The sequence below is a fragment of the Primulina eburnea genome, chromosome 9, assembly GCF_022965805.1.
Source record: "Primulina eburnea isolate SZY01 chromosome 9, ASM2296580v1, whole genome shotgun sequence".
Classification (NCBI taxonomy): Eukaryota; Viridiplantae; Streptophyta; class Magnoliopsida; order Lamiales; family Gesneriaceae; genus Primulina; species Primulina eburnea.
Window position 1 is genome coordinate 10,322,688 of NC_133109.1, and position 20,593 is coordinate 10,343,280.

Below are 20,593 nucleotides of genomic sequence, written 5' to 3' on the forward strand. Positions count from 1 at the left end.
CTTGGAGCTTCGACAGGGGAGCATGAACGTTGATGAGTACATTCTCAAGTTTGAAGAGGGTTGTCTTTTTGCTCCGTATATTGCTTCAAACGACAAGGACAAAGGCGCTCACTTCATTCGAGGCCTTCGTCCAGAGATCAGGAGAGACATTAACATGTCCAAAGCTGTGACTTTTAAAGAGATTTTGTCGAAGGCGTTGTTGGCTGAGCAAGATGAGAAGGATATCACCAGAGAGAGGCAGGAGAGGCATCAAGCTAGTGTTCAGAGAGGCCAAGGATCGAATCAGAGAGGCAAAGATCGTTTCAAAGGGAAGGGTAAGATGGAATCGAGTCCTAGACCACCGTCAGTTCCAGTTGATCCCGAGAAGCCACTGTGTCCTAAGTGCAGCAGACATCAAAGAGGAGAGTGCAGATTTGGCACTCATTCGTGTTATCGTTGTGGCACGGCAGGCCACATTGCTAAAGATTGTCCAAGGGGAGCGAGCAAGGATAAGGTGCAGGGTCGCATCTTTTCGATGACCAAGGAAGGTATAAACCATGATTCTTCTGTGATCTCTAGCGCTATTGTAATTTCAGGCAGAGTAGCTACGACTTTGATTGATACTGGTGCTACTCATTCTTTTATGTCTGAATTGTTTTTGAGATCTTTGGGTATAGTTCCTTCTGTTCTTCCCCTCCAGTTCAATGTTGTTTTGCCTTCGGGGGACGTGTTGTGCCCGACGTCTATTTTTTTTTGCTTGCCCTGTTCGTATTGAGGAGCGAGTTGTTTTTGCTGATTTGATTGTTATCCCGATGGTTGCCTTCGATGTTATTCTTGGAATGGATTGACTTTCAACCTAACGTGCTGTTATTGATTGCGTTGCTAAGACGGTGACCTTTGCAGATGATAGCATTAAGGGAGGAGTTCTCGCCAGTGCAGGTACTTCACTGCTCCTTCCTTTTATTTCTTGTCTTGAGGTTGAGAAGTTGATGTGTAGAGGTTGTGATGTGTTTCTGGCTTCGATTGTGGATATAGATAGATTGATTAAGTTGAATATTGATGATATTGATGTTGTGAGGGAGTTTGCCGATGTGTTTAAGGATGATGTGCCGGGTTGGCCGCCGGATAGAGATGTTGAGTTTGTTATTGATCTAGCTCCAGGTACGGTTCCAATTTCTAAGGCTCCGTACCGAATGGCCCCTACCGAGATGAAGGAGTTGAAGACGTAGTTGCAGGATCTTTTGGACAAAGGTTTTATTCGTCCGAGTTCTTCGCCTTGGGGATCTCCGGTTCTGTTAGTAGGAAGTCGAGAGTCCTTCGCCCGGGCGGAACTTTTTGTTCGCCCGAGCGCGTATGAATAATGGATGAGGGCCGAGAGTTCTTCGCCCGAGCGGCAACTTTTGTACGCTCGAGCGAGCGACGTGCAACACCAAGATATATGCCACGTTTCAGATGTGCATGCGGTATATATATATGTTTAAGCATGAAATTCTTCATATTTCAGCCGAGGGAAACGAGAAAAGCTGAGGGAGAAAAGCTTTAAGTTTCTTCGAAGACTATTATTGTGATTTTGTGTAAACCGTCTGTCTGATTTTAAATCCGACTACAGTACTGTGTTCCTCTCGACACGAGCTACACAAGGAAGTAAGTTTTGTTACGTTTTGAGATGTTTTGAAAATATGATGTTGCTAGAATTGAATATGATTCAGATATAGTGTTTCTGCTACCGTAGACATTATAGAATTGAAGTCAGATTAAAGAACAGATTGTTTCTGTAATTGTTATGATTTTTGGAGTTGAATTAACTGAGATTTTATATCAGAATTGTGTTAATATTCAGAGTATGAATTATGTGGGCACAGATTATGAGTTCAATATTATATTTGTGATGTTCAGATTGACGGGGTTATTCAGACTTGTATTATTATACCGTCGAAACATCAGTTGATTGATATTGATAAGATTCAGTAATGATTGAGATTGATCAGACTCTGTAATTATTCAGATTGTATTGTAATGTCGATGACATGAATTAGATTGTATCTTGTTCAGATATTGACCAGATTGTATACTGATTTGAGTATTGGTCAGAACAGATTATGTATTGAGTTATTCATTGATACAGAGTATTCGATATTGTAATTTCAGATTCGAGATGGACAGAGTTGGATACAGGTCATCGTCTTCGTCAGACCGGGACGACAAAGGTATAATGCATGTGATATTCGGGAAGTCCCAACTCAAATGAAATCTCATTTGAGTTTCCCAACAAAATCACATACTAGACTGTTGTCTACATTTTATTATGTTTATGCTTTGATTATAGAATTGTATTCAAGCATGTAAGTGATATTCAGTTATGAATATGATTATGCTTTGTTTACAGATTGTTATTCATTTCATTTAAGATAGGAAAGTCTTGACAGTCATTGTCAGACTTCTAGACGTTCGGTGTATCTCAACTTAGGAGCAGGTATTACTCCTATTGCCAGCCGTTGATACAGCTCGGACCGAAGTCTAGGAATAAGACGTACGGTTACCACGATCGGTTGAGTAGGTAACAGGCATTGACGTCTTATTCATCACGGGATCCCTAGAGTTATAGTTGAGTCGAGTCTAGACATGATTTGACTAGAACTGCATGCTTATATGAATGGGATTCATAGATTATGGAACCCATTGTTATTGCCTTCAGTCATGATAGCATGTTTTATGATTTAGATTGTGTATGTGCATGTTTATCTGATTTGAGATGCATGTTTAGTTAGATTAGATTTTATAGATCATGGAATCTATTACTATTGTTTTAATCTCTTCATGACAGCATGTTTCATGAATTATTATGTGTATATGCATGTTTACCATGTTTTATACTGGGATTTATTCTCACCGGAGTTATCCGGCTGTTGTCTTGTTTTGTATGTGTGCATGACAACAGGTGGGGCTGGATCAGGGTCGAGATGACGATGAGAGAAGACGAGTTAGCGTGGTGATTCCGGACTTGTAGCAGACTTGGTTTATTACTTGAATTTAGTAATTGAACCTTAGACTTAGTTTGTACAGTATTGTACTTTTCTACTGAATTGTAGTTTTATACAGATATGTATATTATTTAGATGCCATTACCTTCCGCACTTGTATTTTAAAAAGAAAAATTTTTAGACCCTGTTTTATCTTAATTGATAATTAAATCCCAACGATGATTAAGAAGATGATTAGCGTCCGGGTCCCCACAACAGGTGGTATCAGAGCCAAGTTCCTTTAGAGATAGATCTTTAGATTGAGATAGTCAGAACTGAGAGATTTTTTTTAGATTGACTTAGATTGAGATAGAAGAGAATGAGCGGGGTAGATGAATTTTCTTTCCTTGCATGTGTGTGCTAGCATGAGATTTATTTCAATGTTGACTACATTGTGTGTGCTAGCATGATTTATTGCTTTCCCTATTACATGTTGCTTGTTATCTGAGTTGTTTGCAGCATGTAATTACTAAGCCTGGATCAGAACCGAGTCTGAATCAGAGGTATATGATCAGAGGAGGGCTGAGACAGATTGTATAGATGGTGTACTAATCTGTTTGATATTCAGATATACCGCGTCGAAGAATTTCAAAAAAGGGCAGTACTTCGTCTGAACAGAGAGATGTATCAGAAACTCAGTTAAAAGAAAAGATGAAGGAATTTGAGTTATTACAGCCGCCGGTTCTGAATGGTACCGAGACATCTGAAGATTGTCAGAATTGGTTTGATGATATAGAAATCTTGTTCGATTTACTTGACTGTACAGATGAACAGAGGGTTCAAATGGTGCCTTATCAGTTACGAGAAGCCGCCAGGAGTTGGTGGATTACCAGTAGAATTATGTGGGCACAGAGAGGTACAGTGATGTCGTGGGAAATATTCAGAACTGAATTCTATCGAAGATTTTTCTCAGCTTCTTACCGAGAGGACAAGAAATTAGAGTTTGAGAATTTGAGCCAAGGGCCGCTGAATATTGACCAATATATTGCTAAATTCTCTACTCTACTGCATTTTGCTCCTCATTTAGCTGGAAATGATGAAGCTATCGTAAATCAGTTCATCAGAGGGTTGAACTCAGAGGTAGTTGCATTTATGAATTTGCAGCGACCTTACTATTTTGCTGACATCCTGAGTAGAGCAAAGAGAGCTGAGGCGAGTCTGATTAGACAATTGACAAGGTTGTGTGTGAAGCCACTTCAGACACAGCAATCCCCGCTTCGATATGATCACGGCAGTACGAGTGGGAAGCAAGATGTGCTGAAAGCTCGGAAGAAGCCATTCAAGAAGTTGGGAAGTGGTTCCTCTAGCTCAAGTGGTTCCAGTCCAAGCCATACCGATGTCTATTGTAGGACTTGCGGAGGGAGACATTCCTCAGAACAATGCAAAGGAGTGCTTGGTAGATGCAATATTTGTAAACAGCTAGGGCATTTTGCTAAAGTTTGTCCCCAGAGACGGTCCCGAAGATCTTAGGGAACAGTGTTAAGTGAGAAACAGATCCAGAATTCACAACAGGTACTATTCTTTACGATTCTATTGCATATGTATTGATATATACTAATGCATCTGTTAAGAATATCTTTGACTGAGTTGCATGGAGATATGCTGTATCTGTTGGGTCTGTGCATACGGTAGGATTGATTACTTGGTTGTTGAGGAATATGTTGATATCAGAGATTTCTGTGACATGTTATATACTACAGTGAAATGAACCCGAGATTGGGTTAGATTATGATGTACTGGTGTTATATGATTTCGATTTCATTATTGACATATAATGCTAAACAAGTACAAAAATATTGTGGAATGTGTTCCAGAAATGGTAAGATTAAGATCAGATCTAGTTGAGAAATGAGGATTCTAGATCCAGAATTCCTTAGATCATTGTACTGTTATGACTCGATTATCACAGAAAGGAACAGATAGTATCCTTATGTGTTTGGTAGATATACTGAAATCGAGTCTAACGGTGACAGATTTTCCAGTAATAGATGAGTTGGCGGATGTTTGTCAGATAAGATTTTAGATTTTCTTTATATCCGAAAGATAGATTTCAGAATTGAATCTAGAGTTGATACTGAATGTTGTTTTAGAATTCAGTACAGAATGATATTGAAGATTAATAGAAGGGTACAGATTGCTAACTCTTAGATTCAGAGATATTCTGATGATTGTATGCTTGTTATATCCATGATATTTGATATGTTAACAGCATCTGATTGATTAAATGGAATATTTGAAGATTTTATTGAATATTTAGAGAACCGTGATTATTGTATACAGAAATTAAGCCGGTATGAATCATAATTGAAACAGATTGTATTCAGAATATGTGATATCTGCAGTTTGTATACCGAATTATTTGCACAGTTGAGACAGAAATCAGCAACTGTAAACGACACAGGTAACAGATATATCAGAATTAGTAGAAATGTCAGAAAGTCAGAATTTCTGAGTTTTACAGATTTCCTTATTCTCTTATTCCCTTATTATGTTATATCTACTTGCATATTGGGATTGATCTAAATCAGTATTTGAGACATCTTATATTGTTTGGGAGCATATTCTATTTGCAGATGAGGTATGACAGATGATTTGGGCACTGTGAAGATTGATCAGTAGTCAGAATTATCAGTATTGCCAGCAATTGTTGTTTATGAGTTTTCTTAAACTCACTAGATCTGTATAGGTTGTTTGTATTTTGAATCTGATTGATATTACTGTGGTTTACATGTATGTTTGATACAGATTAGTGTAAACAGTCAGATATGTGATCAGAATGTTCAGAATTTGTTTGTAATAATCAGAACAGAGCATCAGTCAGAATAACAGATATTTGATTTTGTGTTATATGGGACTGATTATGCTATGATATCAGAATGTTTCAGAATTGGTTACAGATTTTGATATTGATAGTCAGAGCCGAATACCAGGTAGGTATTTCTTCTTTAATTTATGATTATTTACTGATTTGTTTATACAGGATAGTTCGAATCTGAACTCACAGATGGTGTCAGAAACAGATAGTAGTAGGTTCAGTTTTCAGTTTGATGATTGAGAATGTATTTTATTCGAACATATAGTTTTGATATAAACATATTAGATCAGCTATGACAGAAATTGTACGGAAATGTTGGCAGAAATTATACTGATATGTCTGAATTGCTAACAGAAAAGAAAGAAAGATAGAAATCAGAAGATTTATTACAGAATTGTATAGTTCTAAATAGAAATGGGAGTACATTTCTATGGCTTTCGTAATGAAATTACCGCAATTTTCTACAGATGGTCATATGATAATATGATTATGATTGACAGATTGTTCAATCTATATCAATTAGTTTGTACCAGATAACGTACAGACAGAACTAGATGACACAGATTGATGTCAGAAGAATGATCAGAATCAACAGAATGTCGAGATAGAGTATATCAGAAGGTGATTGTCTGGTTGAATTTGTATTCGTGATAGAGTATATCTTGAATTCTCTCTGAGATTGTTTCACAGATTGACAGGCAGTCAGAATGTGTTGTCCAGATATTGGAAGATTTTGGTAGAGCTATATAGTGCTGGATGTTAGCACTAGTTGATATGACCTAATATCACTATGTGACAATACCTATCAGCTTATCAGATTGATAATGAGATAGTATACACAAGACAGTATACGAAGAGTACTACAGATTTCTTTTGAAGATAATTCGAAGAAAGATGCAGATAGTTCAGAATGGACAGATTTAAGAAACCAACGTCGGATGATGACGATTGGTAGTTGAAGCTAAAGATTGTTTATGTCTTTGTTTGGGGTAAACAGATTTGTTAACAGCTGATGATACTGATATGTGATAAGCTATAAATTGGTTTATACGGATGTCGTATAGCCAGTATGATGAGATTGTTTTTGTCAGAACTAGTTTAAGGGGTATTATGACATTATACTTCGTGAATTCTTATTCCAGACTGGAATCAGATATTTGAGTTTTGGTTTAAACTCTGTACGCATTCTTCTCATATATCTGAATTGATTGTTGTGAGTTCGAGGACGAACTCAGATCTAAGAGGGGGAGAAATGTAATGCCCGAGAATTTAATTATTGTAATCTGATATGATTTACTGACTATAAATTGATGTAATTATAGTCGGGCCAGTTCGAGATAAGATTTGAGCAAGTATATGAAATTATACAATTTGGGCCGAAGGTATAGCGCCCGGGGGAAAATGTTTGTTCGCCCGAGCGCCATTGAGTGTTGGTAGGAAGTCGAGAGTCCTTCGCCGGGGTGGAACTTTTTGTTCGCCCGAGCGCGTATGAATAATGGATGAGGGCCGAGAGTTCTTCGCCCGAGCGGCAACTTTTGTCCGCTCGAGCGAGCGACGTGCAACACCAAGATATATGCCATGTTTCAGATGTGCATGCGGTATATATATATGTTTAAGCATGAAATTCTTCATATTTCAGCCGAGGGAAACGAGAAAAGCTGAGGGAGAAAAGCTTTAAGTTTCTTCGAAGACTATTATTGTGATTTTGTGTAATCCGTCTGTCTGATTTTAAATCCGACTACAGTACTGTGTTCCTCTCGACACGAGCTACACAAGGAAGTAAGTTTTGTTACGTTTTGAGATGTTTTGAAAATATGATGTTGCTAGAATTGAATATGATTCAGATATGGTGTTTCTGCTACCGTAGACATTATAGAATTGAAGTCAGATTAAAGAACAGATTGTTTCTGTAATTGTTATGATTTTTGGAGTTGAATTAACTGAGATTTTATATCAGAATTGTGTTAATATTCAGAGTATGAATTATGTGGGCACAGATTATGAGTTCAGTATTATATTTGTGATGTTCAGATTGACGGGGTTATTCAGACTTGTATTATTATACCGTCGAAACATCAGTTGATTGATATTGATCAGATTCAGTAATGATTGAGATTGATCAGACTCTGTAATTATTCAGATTGTATTGTAATGTCGATGACATGAATTAGATTGTATCTTGTTCAGATATTGACCAGATTGTATACTGATTTGAGTATTGGTCAGAACAGATTATGTATTGAGTTATTCATTGATACAGAGTATTCGATATTGTAATTTCAGAGTCGAGATGGACAGAGTTGGATACAGGTCATCGTCTTCGTCAGACCGGGACGACAAAGGTATAATGCATGTGATATTCGGGAAGTCCCAACTCAAATGAAATCTCATTTGAGTTTCCCAACAAAATCACATACTAGACTGTTGTCTACATTTTATTATGCTTATGCTTTGATTATAGAATTGTATTCAAGCATGTAAGTGATATTCAGTTATGAATATGATTATGCTTTGTTTACAGATTGTTATTCATTTCATTTAAGATAGGAAAGTCTTGACAGTCATTGTCAGACTTCTAGACGTTCGGTGTATCTCAACTTAGGAGCAGGTATTACTCCTATTGCCAGCCGTTGATACAGCTCGGACCGAAGTCTAGGAATAAGACGTACGGTTACCACGATCGGTTGAGTAGGTAACAGGCATTGACGTCTTATTCATCACGGGATCCCTAGAGTTATAGTTGAGTCGAGTCTAGACATGATTTGACTAGAACTGCATGCTTATATGAATGGGATTCATAGATTATGGAACCCATTGTTATTGCCTTCAGTCATGATAGCATGTTTTATGATTTAGATTGTGTATGTGCATGTTTATCTGATTTGAGATGCATGTTTAGTTAGATTAGATTTCATAGATCATGGAATCTATTACTATTGTTTTAATCTCTTCATGACAGCATGTTTCATGAATTATTATGTGTATATGCATGTTTACCATGTTTTATACTGGGATTTATTCTCACCGGAGTTATCCGGCTGTTGTCTTGTTTTGTATGTGTGCATGACAACAGGTGGGGCTGGATCAGGGTCGAGATGACGATGAGAGAAGACGAGTTAGCGTGGTGATTCCGGACTTGTAGCAGACTTGGTTTATTACTTGAATTTAGTAATTGAACCTTAGACTTAGTTTGTACAGTATTGTACTTTTCTACTGAATTGTAGTTTTATACAGATATGTATATTATTTAGATGCCATTACCTTCCGCACTTGTATTTTAAAAAGAAAAAATTTTAGACCCTGTTTTATCTTAATTGATAATTAAATCCCAACGATGATTAAGAAGATAATTAGCGTCCAGATCCCCACACGGAAGATATGAGAATGCATGACATGCAATGAGGGAAGAAAAGACATGAGAAAATAGGGTTCGCAAGACCGCACCGGCGCCCAGAACAGGAGTGCACCCGCGGTCATGCAATGATGGATTTTTGGCAAGAAAGACCGAAGCCACACCGCACCCGCGGTTGAGTGGCAGAAAGTTGGGAGTTTTTGGAAATGGCCAGACCGCACCCGCGGTGCTAACAGGAGCGCACCCGCGGTCATGCGTGGTTGTTGAAAAATGATGCCACGTTTCAGCTTTTGCATGCAGTATATATAGATGAAGGACACTTTTTTCCTTCAAAAAAAAACTTCAGAAATAGGTCGAGGCTTTTGGAGAGAAAATCCTTACGCCTTTTAAACTCGCGATTGTGAGAAATCCGTCTATCAGAATTCAAATCCGACTTCAGTTTTGAGCTTCTCTCGACTTGAGATATCCAAGGACGTAAGTTTTATTACGTTTTGAGATGTTTTAGAAATATGATGTTGCTAGAATTGCATGTGATTCAGATATGATGTTTCTGCTACCGTAGACATTATAGAACTGAAGTCAGATTAAAGAACAGACTGGTTATACAATTGTTATGAATTTCAGAAGATATTATCTGAGATTAAACACTGGAATTGTATTATTCTTGATTCAAGAATAGAGAGATGATCATGCTTATGTGTTCTGGATAGATTATTCAGTATGTTTATGAAGTCAGATCGAAGAAATTATACAGTATGTTTGTAATATGAATTTCAACAGATCCTGAGTTGAATTCAATAGATATTGACATACTAGAATTAGAAGAAAGATGATATGGTATTGATTATGCCTTTAGATATGATATCTGTGATGTTGAGATTGACAGGGTTACAAGATTGTATTATTAAACCGTTGAAACATCAGTTGATTCAGATTGATCAGATTCAGTTATGATTTCGATTATATCGTGATATCATTGATATGAATCAGATTGTATCTTGTTCAGACATTGATCAGATTGTATATTGAATTGAGTACTGATCATTACAGATTGTAGATTGAGTTATTCATTGATACTATGTATTCGATATTGTCTTTTCAGATTGAGATGGACAGAGTTGAATACACATCATCATTTTCGTCAGACCGGGATGACAAAGGTATAATTCATGTGATATTTGGGAAGACACAACTCAAATAAGATCCTATTTGAGTTTCCCAGCAAAAATCACATACTAGCCTTATTGTTTATATTATGCTTTGTTTACAGATTGTTATACAATGCATTTTAGGTTATTTATGCTTTGTTTACAGATTGTCATACATTGCATTTAAGATAGGAGAGTCGTTGACAGCCATTGTCACATATCTAGATGTTCGGTGTATCTCAGATTAGGAGCAGCCCTGACTCCTATTGCAGTCGTTGATACAGCTCAGACCGAAGTCTAGGAATAAGACGTACAGTCACCCCGATTGGGAGGGTAGGTGACAGCCATTGACGTCTTATTCACACCGGGATCCCTAGAGTTATAGTTGAGTCAAGTCTAGGCATGATTTGACTAGAACTGCATGTGTTTAGAGATGTGGTTTCATAGACTATGAAACCCATGTTTATTGCTTTCAGTATGATAGCATGTTTATATGATTTGATTTAAATTGCTTATTGTGATTTGATTTCATAGATTTTGAAATCTATTACTTTGCATATGTTCATGATAGCATGTTTTATGATTTAGATTGTTTATATACATGCTTACCATGTTTTATACTGAGATTTATTCTCACCGGAGTTATCCGGCTGTTGTCTTGTTTTGTATGTGTGCATGACAACAGGTGGGACTGGATCGGGGTCAAGAGGATGAGGAGAGAAGAAGAGTTAGCGTGGTGATTCCGGACTTACTGTAGATTTGGTTTATTACTTGAACTTAGTAACTGAACCTTAGACTTAGATTGTACAGTATTGTACTTTTATACTGAAATGTATTTTATACTGAGATGTATATTATTTAGATTCCATTACCTTCCGCATTTACATTTTAAAAAGAAAAATTTTTAGACCCTGTTTATCAGAACTGATAATTAAATCCCAACGACGATTAAGAAGATGATTAGCGTTCGGGTCCCCACACGCTCGCTTTTCAGCGTTGGTCATACGGGCTACTTTGATGGACAGGATCCGTAGAGAGCAGACTGATGATGTGCTGTTGTTAGAGTTGAGAGCTAGAGCTGAGGAGAGGGGTAACTCAGAGTTTGCGTTGAATGGTGATGGTTTGGTAACTTTCAGAGGCCGTATTTGTGTTCCCATTGGTGATGATATTCGGTGAGACGTCTTGACAGAGGCTCATACCGCGCCATATTCGATACATCCAGTGTAAGGCTCGAGAATTATCGGTTGGTATTAATATGAGATACACAGATATGAGAATGCATGTTAGAAAATGAGAATTTTGAGAGGGCAGGTCGAAACTATACCGCACCCGCGGTAACACCATCACCGCACCCGCGGTGTAATGCCAGAAAAATGAGATTTGGGCGAGGCCACACCGCACCCGCGGTGTTAACATGACCGCACCCGCGGTCATGGCTCTTGAAAAATTAATGGTGCTGCCGAGAGCACAGCGCACCCGCGCTCCTGATGTACCGCACCCGCGGTGTTGCGTGGTGTGCAAAGGATGAGCCATGTGTTACATTACATGCAAGATATATATGTGTTGCTCGATTCTTTCTTCATTCCAACAGAGAGAGAGCACCGAGAACTCACCTTAATTCCTTCAAGCTTCTTCATAGTAGAATTACGATTGTGCATGATTTAGCCATTTGATTTTAATTCCGAGTCCGGATTATTGATCCTTGCAGCATTGGCAACGAAAGGACATTAGTTTTGACAGAGTGACATTCCGACTTCGAGACTTCGACCGACGATTCGACAAGAAAGGTATAATTCATGTGGTCACGGGATTGCACAACTCGATTCAGATTTGATACGAGTTTCCCTAAATCACATACTAGATTGTTATTACATTGATTATGTAATGCCTTGGTTATTGATTTATATTCGAGTCCTGAGATAGGAGATATTGGCAGACTTGCCAGAACTAGACGTTTCGGTGTATCGACGCATAGGAGCAGAATTGCTATATGTGTAGACCCTCGATACAGAGTTGACCGAAGTCTAGGAATAAGACGTACCGTTGCCCCGAGTGGTTGGGTAGGTGACAGACCGTCTTATTCATACGGGATCCCTAGATTAGAAATGAGTCGAGTCAAGATTTAAAGGTTAAATACAGATTTGTATTCTTCTACATGTTTAGATTGTATTCATGTTAATTGATATATGCTATGCTTTTGTACATGATTATTACATTGCATGCATCCATGTTTTATACTGGGATATGTTCTCACCGGAGTTATCCGGCTGTTGTCGTGTCTGTATGTGTGCATGGCAACAGGTGGGGCAGGATCAGGGTCACGACGAGGAAGAGAGAGTTGATAGCGTGGTGATGCCGGGTGTAGCAGCAGATTACTAGTAGTTTCTGTTTAGATCTGAACTACTTGTATTTGAGATTCGAACCTTAGTTGTATGGTTGTACTAGACAGACTTGTATGTATCTGATGTTGTTTAATTATTATAAAGATATGTCATGCTTTTATTATACATTTCAATTAATGTTAAAAGCAAAATTTTGACCCACATTTTCGAACAAAGATCCAATTAAATCCCAAAGAATTGAGTTAGAACCCGGGTCCCCACATCCAGGCAGTACCAAGATGTATCAGGATCTTCGTCGACTTTACTGGTGGCCAAGTATGAAGAAAGATATTGCTTTATTCATTTCTCAGTGCCTAACTTGTCAGCAGGTGAAGATTGAGCACCAGAGACCTGCTGGGACATTGCTATCTTTGTCGATTCTTCAGTGGAAGTGAGAGCATATTACGATGGATTTCGTGACTGGTCTTCCCAGGACGTAGAAGGGTTTCAATTCCATTTGGGTTATTGTCGATCAATTGACCAAGTCAGCGCACTTTCTTCCAGTCAAGACGACGTATTCCATGAACCAGTATGCCGAGGATTACATAGCAGAGATTGTTAGACTTCATGGTGTCCCTGTGTCTATCGTGTCTGATCGTGACCCTAGATTTACCTCAGAGTTTTGGAAGAGCTTGCACAGAGCTTTGGGTTCACGGTTAGCTTTCAGTACAGCTTATCACCCTCAGAGCGACGGTCAGTCAGAGAGAGTTATTCAGATTCTTGAGGATATGCTCAGAGCTTGTACTATCGATTATTCTGGTAGCTGGGATTCTAAGTTGCCTCTTGTTGAGTTCACGTACAATAATAGCTACCAAGCGACGATTGGGATGGCACTGTATGAGGCACTTTATAGCAGGAAGTGTAGATCTCCCTTGTATTGGGATGAGGTTGGCGAGAGGAAGATGTTGGGTCCAGAGTTGGTCCAACAGACAGCCGATGTTGTTTTTGTTATCCGAGAGAGGATGAAGACTGCGCAGTCGAGACAGGAGAGTTATGCAGATGTTCGTCGTAGACCTTTGCAGTTTGAGGTTAGCGATCACGTGTTCCTGAAGATAGCACCTCTCAAGGGTGTGATGCGATTTGGCAAAAAGGGTAAGTTAAGTCCGAGGTTTATTGGTCCATTCGAGATATTGGACAGAGTTGGTGATCGAGCCTACAGGTTAGCCCTATCGCCAGATCTTGACAGAGTCCATAATGTTTTTCACGTATCGATGCTCAGGAAGTATATTGCGAATCCTTCCCATGTTCTTCACCACGAGCCATTGGACTTGACGCCGAATTTGACGTACCAAGAGATTCCGATTCAGATTCTGGATCGCACAGTCAGAGTTTTGAGGAACAAAATAAAGTCGAAATAGAAATGTCAATCCAAGTTCTTTTTAAGAATGGCACGCAAAAGTGTTCCCAAATTTTTATTGACAACTTCAGTTTGTCCATCCGTTTGACGATGACAAGTAGTAGAAAACAACAATTTTGTGCCAAGTTTAGCCCATAAAGTCTTCCAAAAGTAACTCAAGAATTTTATATCGCGACCAGAAACAATAGTCCTAGGCATTCCATGCAACATAACGACTTCTCTAAAGAACAAATCCGCAATGTTTGAAGCATCATCGGTTTTATGACAAGCTATAAAATGTGCCATCTTAGAGAATCTATCCACAACAACAAAAATAGAATCCCTCCCCTTCTTAGTCCTAGGCAACTCCAAAATAAAGTCCATAGAAATGTCAATACTAGTACTTTTGAAGAATAGCACACAAAAGTGTTCCCAAAGTTCTATTGACAACTTCAGTTTGTCCATCCGTTTGAGGATGACAAGTAGTAGAAAACAAAAATTTTGTGCCAAGTTTAGCCCATAAAGTCTTCCAATAGTAACTTAAGAATTTAACATCACGACCAAAAACAATAGTCCTAGGCATTCTATGCAACGAAACGACTTCTCTAAAGAACAAATCCGCAATTTTTGAAGCATCATCGGTTTAATGACAAGCTATAAAATGTGTCATCTTAGAGAATCTATCCACACCAACAAAAATAGAATCCCCCCCCTTCTTTTTCCTAGGCAGCCCAAAATAAAGTCCATAGAAATGTCAATCCAAGTTCTTTTTAAGAATAGCATGAAAAAGTGTTCCCAAAGTTCAATTGACAACTTCAGTTTGTTCATCCGTTTGAGGATGAGAAGTAGTAGGAAACAAAAATTTTGTGCCAAGTTTAGCCCATAAATTCTTCCAATAGTAACTCAAGAATTTAACATCGCGACCAGAAACAATAGTCCTAGGCATTCCATGCAACGTAACGACTTCTCTAAAGAACAAATCTGCAATGTTTGAAGCATCATCGGTTTAATGACAAGCTATAAAATGTGCCATCTTAGAGAATCTATCCACAACAACAAAAATAGAATCCCTTCTCTTCTTAGTCCTAGGCAACCCCAAAATAAAGTCCATAGAAATGTCAATCCAAGTTCTTTTTAAGAATAGCATGCAAAAGTGTTCCTAAAGTTCTATTGACAACTTCATTTTGTCCATCCTTTTGATGATGACAAATAGCAGAAAACAACAATTTTGTGCCAAGTTTAGCCCATAAAGTCTTCCAAAAGTAACTCAAGAATATAACATCGCGATCAGAAACAATAGTCCTAGGAATGCCACGCAATCTAACGAGTTCTCTAAAGAAAAAATCCGCAATGTTTGAAGCATCATAGGTTTTATGACAAGCTATAAAATGTGCCATCTTAGAGAATCTATCCACAACAACAAAAATAGAATCCCTCCCCTTCTTAGTCCTAGGCAACCCCAAAATAAAGTCCACAGAAATGTCAATCCAAGTTCTTTTTAAGAATAGCACGCAAAAGTGTTCCCAAAGTTCTATTGACAACTTCAGTTTGTCTATCCGTTTGAAGATAAGTAGTAGAAAACAACAATTTTGTGCCAAGTTTAGCCCATAAAGTCCTCCAATAGTAACTCAAGAATTTAACATCGCGACCAGAAACAATTGTCCTAGGCATGCCATGTAACCTAACGACTTCTCTAAAGAACAAATCCGCAATGTTTGAAGCATCATCGGTTTTATGACAAGCTATAAAATGTGCCATCTTAGAAAATCTATCCACAACAACAAAACTAGAATCCCTCCCCTTCTTAGTCCTAGGCAACCCCAAAATAAAGTCCACAGAAATGTCAATCCAAGTTCTTTTTAAGAATAGCGCGCAAAAGTGTTCCCAAAGTTCTATTGACAACTTCAGTTTGTCCATCCGTTTGATGATGACAAGTAGTAGAAAACAACAATTTTTTGCCAAGTATAGCCCATAAAGTCTTCCAAAAGTAACTCAAGATGATAACATCGCGATCAGAAACAATAGTCCTAGGCATGCCACGCAACCTAACGACTTCTCTAAAGAACAAATCCGCAATGTTTGAAGCATCATCGGTTCTATGGCAAGCTATAAAATGTGCCATCTTAGAGAATCTATCCACAACAACAAAAAGAGAATCCCTCCCCTTCTTAGTCCTAGGCAACCCCAAAATAAAGTCCATAGAAATGTCAATCTAAGTTCTTTTTAAGAATAGCACGCCAAAGTGTTCCCAAAGTTTTATTGACAACTTCAGTTTGTCCATCCGTTTGAGGATGACAAGTAGTAGAAAACAACAATTTTGTGCCAAGTATAGCCCATAAAGTCTTCCAAAAGTAACTCAAGATTATAACATCGCGATCAGAAACAATAGTCCTAGACATGCCACGCAACCTAACGACTTCTCTAAAGAACAAATCTACAATGTTTGAAGCATCGTCGGTTTTATGGCAAGCTATAAAATGTGCCATCTTAGAGAATCTATCCACAACAACAAAAATAGAATCCCTCCCCTTCTTAGTCCAAGGCAACCCCAAAATAAAGTCCACAGAAATGTCAATCCAAGTTCTTTTTAATAATAGCACGCAAAAATGTTCCCATAGTTCTATTGACAACTTAAATTTGTCCATCCGTTTGAGGATGACAAGTAGTAGAAAACAACAATTTTGTGCCAAGTATAGCCCATTTAGTCTTCCAAAAGTAACTCAAGAATTTAACATCGCGACTAGAAACATTAGTCCTAGGCATTCCATGCAACGTAACGACTTCTCTAAAGAACAAATCCGCAATGTTTGAAGCATCATCGGTTTTATGACAAGCTATAAAATGTGTCATCTTAGAGAATCTATCCACAACAACAAAAATAGAATCCCTCCCCTTCTTAGTACTAGGCAACCCCAAAATAAATTCAATAGAAATGTCAATCCAAGTTCTTTTTAAGAATGGCACGCAAAAGTGTTCCAAAAGTTCTATTGACAACTTCAGTTTGTCCATCCGTTTGAGGATGACAACTAGTAGAAAACAATAATTTTGTGCCAAGTTTAGCCCATAAAGTCTTCCAAAAGTAAATCAAGAACTTTACATCGCGACCAGAAACAATAGTCCTCGGCATTCCATGTAACATAACGACTTCTCTAAAGAACAAATCCGCAATGTTTGAAGCATCATCGGTTTTAAGACAAGCTATAAAATGTGCCATCTTAGAGAATCTATCCACAACAACAAAAATAGAATCCCTCCCCTTCTTAGTCCTAGGCAACTCCAAAATAAAGTCCATAGAAATGTCAATCCAAGTTCTTTTGAAGAATAGCACGCAAAAGTGTTCCCAAAGTTCAATTGACAACTTCAGTTAGTCCATCCGTTTGAGGATGACAAGTAGTAGAAAACAAAAATTTTGTGCCAAGTTTAGCCCATAAAGTCTTCCATAGTAACTCAAGAATTTAACATCGCGACCAGAAACAATAGTCCTAGGCATTCTATGCAACGTAACGACTTCTCTAAAGAACAAATCCGCAATATTTGAATCATCATCGGTTTAATGACAAGCTATAAAATGTGTCATCTTAGAGAATCTATCCACATTAACAAAAATAGAATCTCTCCCCTTCTTTGTCCTAGGCAACCCCAAAATAAAGTCCATAGAAATGTCAATCCAAGTTCTTTTTAAGAATAGCATGCAAAAGTGTTCCCAAAGTTCTATTGACAACTTCAGTTTGTCCATCCGTTTGAGGATGAGAAGTAGTAGAAAACAACAATTTTGTGCCAAGTTTAGCCCATAAATCTTCCAATAGTTACTCAAGAATTTAACATCGCGACCAGAAACAATAGTCCTAGGCATTCCATGCAACGTAACGACTTCTCTAAAGAACAAATCCGCAATGTTTGAAGCATCATCGGTTTAATGACAAGCTATAAAATTTGCCATCTTAGAGAATCTATCCACAACAACAAAAATAGAATCCCTCCCCTTCTTAGTCCTAGGCAACTCCAAAATAAAGTCCATAGAAATGTCAATCCAAGTTCTTTTGAAGAATAGCACGCAAAAGTGTTCCCAAAGTTCTATTGACAACTTCAGTTTATCCATCCGTTTGAGGACAAGAAGTAGTAGAAAACAACAATTTTGTGCCAAGTTTAGCCCATAAAGTCTTCCAAAAGTAACTCAAGAATTTAACATCGCGACCAGAAACAATTGTCCTAGGCATTCCATGTGTAATAGCCGAGCCCGGTGTACGGTACGGTTTAAGTTTTATGTGTTTATTGGGTTTTATGATTTAGATGATTTGAGTTGTGTTATGGGTTATAGTTTAGTTGGTATTATTGTTTGTGGCTTGGTTGTTGAATTAGATGTTGTTGGTTGCGTCGTTTCAGCGTTGCGGTGTGGGGACCCGGGCTCTAATTCTTTTTCTTGGGATTAAATGGATCATTATTCTAAACCGTGGGTCAATTTTTCGCTTTTTAACATTCAATCAAATGTTACTAACTAGGCATAAAACATGTCTCTATTTTATTAAATCAGCATAATATACAAACATAGGATACAACATTTCTTGTTTTAATCCATCCTCTATCAACTAGTAGTGAAATACAGTACAAGATAAAAGTAATTCTACTAGTCCATCTGCTAGGCCCGTGATCACCACGCTATGTCCATCGCTCATCTCTGTCGTGACCCAGATCCTGCCCCACCTGTTGTTTTGCACACATACAGACATAACAACAGCCGGAAAACCGGTGAGAACAAATCCCAGTATAAACATGTGACATGCATAAAACAATCTAAACATAAAACATGCTGATATGAATGTCATTCATATAAAATCATGCAATGTGAATATAATCATGTCTAGACTCGACTCGACTAGAACTCTAGGGATCTCGTTGTGAATAAGACGTCACTGGCTGTCACCTACCCTACCAATCGAGGTGCTGTACGTCTTATTCCTAGACTTCGGCCTGATCTGTATCCGCGTCTACAATAGGGGCGGTGATCTTCCCCTAAGCTGAGATATCGCCGAACATCTAGTAGTCTGCCTGATCTCCAGACTGCCCTATCTTAATGCATGAATACAAAATCTGTAAACAAGCATAATGCAATGCTACACGATCTGTAAACAAAGCATAGCAAGATCTGCATACAAATTCTATAACCAAATCTATAACAATCATAATCATATCAAGGTATGAACAATAAAACAAGTATGTGATTTTGGTTGGGAAATTCAAATGTGATCTCATTTGAGTCGTGATTCCCCAAACAAAACATGTACTATACCTTTCGTCGTAGAATCGCTGTCACGGTCGCCAATACGAATCTGAAATGGAAATGTGAATACGCACTCTATCAATTTCTAATCTCAATCAACACATAACCAAGTCACTACGTGATCTTGATACAATTTGACGACATAACGACGTAATTCTCGATACCGGTCAATCCAAATCTTAACAGATATCAACATTATCTCATCCTCAATCATTCTAATTCATAACCCAATACAAAATCCATCCAAAACACAATAAATCCTATCCCAACGATTCATAAATCATACTGAAATTCATATGAAATGCATATGATATCCTTTCTTTGATCCGTTTACAAATATATCATGCTCAATATGCCAAGAACACAATATAACTATCATATTCTCATTTCCCCAATATCTGAATTTCAAAACTTACTGAAATCGAATAAACTTACATCACTGTGTAGCCAATACCGAGAGGATCTCAAAACCGAAATCGGATTTGAATTTGGGTTGCTAAATCTTGCAAGAACACAATTTGAAAGTAAGAAGAAATGAAGCTTCTTCCTCAGCCTTTTCGAAGACTTCTGCTGAAATGGAGGAAAGAATCGAGGCAAATCATATATATACTTTGCATGTTTCGAACACATGGCTTGTTCTTTGCAATACACGTCTCGCGCATATATAGCACTCGCGCAATATGCGCCACTAAACTCGCGCATACGCGCCAATGGTTCTGGACGCTCCGCGCATATGCGCCACTACTCTCGCGCATATGCGCCAAGGCTGTTGTACATGTCGCGCATATGCGCCACTCTTTCCGCGCATATGCGCCAATGCTACTGGAATTCTCATGCATATGCGCGCATTCCTTCGTGCATATGCGCCATAGCTTCGGCCTTACTTATTCTTTTGACTATCTTTCACATCTTTATTATACATTTCCCTTTCTTTTCTAGTCCAATGAAATACATCTACAATCATCTTAATTATCAACAAATCCATCTGATTATGATAACTAAATCTTCGAGCCTTACATTTCTCCCCCTCTAAGAAATGATTTCGCCCTCGAAATCGCACATCATTCTATCAATGAAAGCATCAAAAGTAATAATATCAAAGTTATATCAATACTTACATTATTGAAATAATTCGGGGTGTTTCTGTCGCATGTTGGCTTCTGTCTCCCATGTCGCTTCCTCAATGCCATGACGACTCCACTGAACTTTCACGAGTGGAATATTCTTCGTTCTGAGCTTCTTTTCTTTCCGATCAAGAATCTGTATCGGTTGTTCCACATAGCT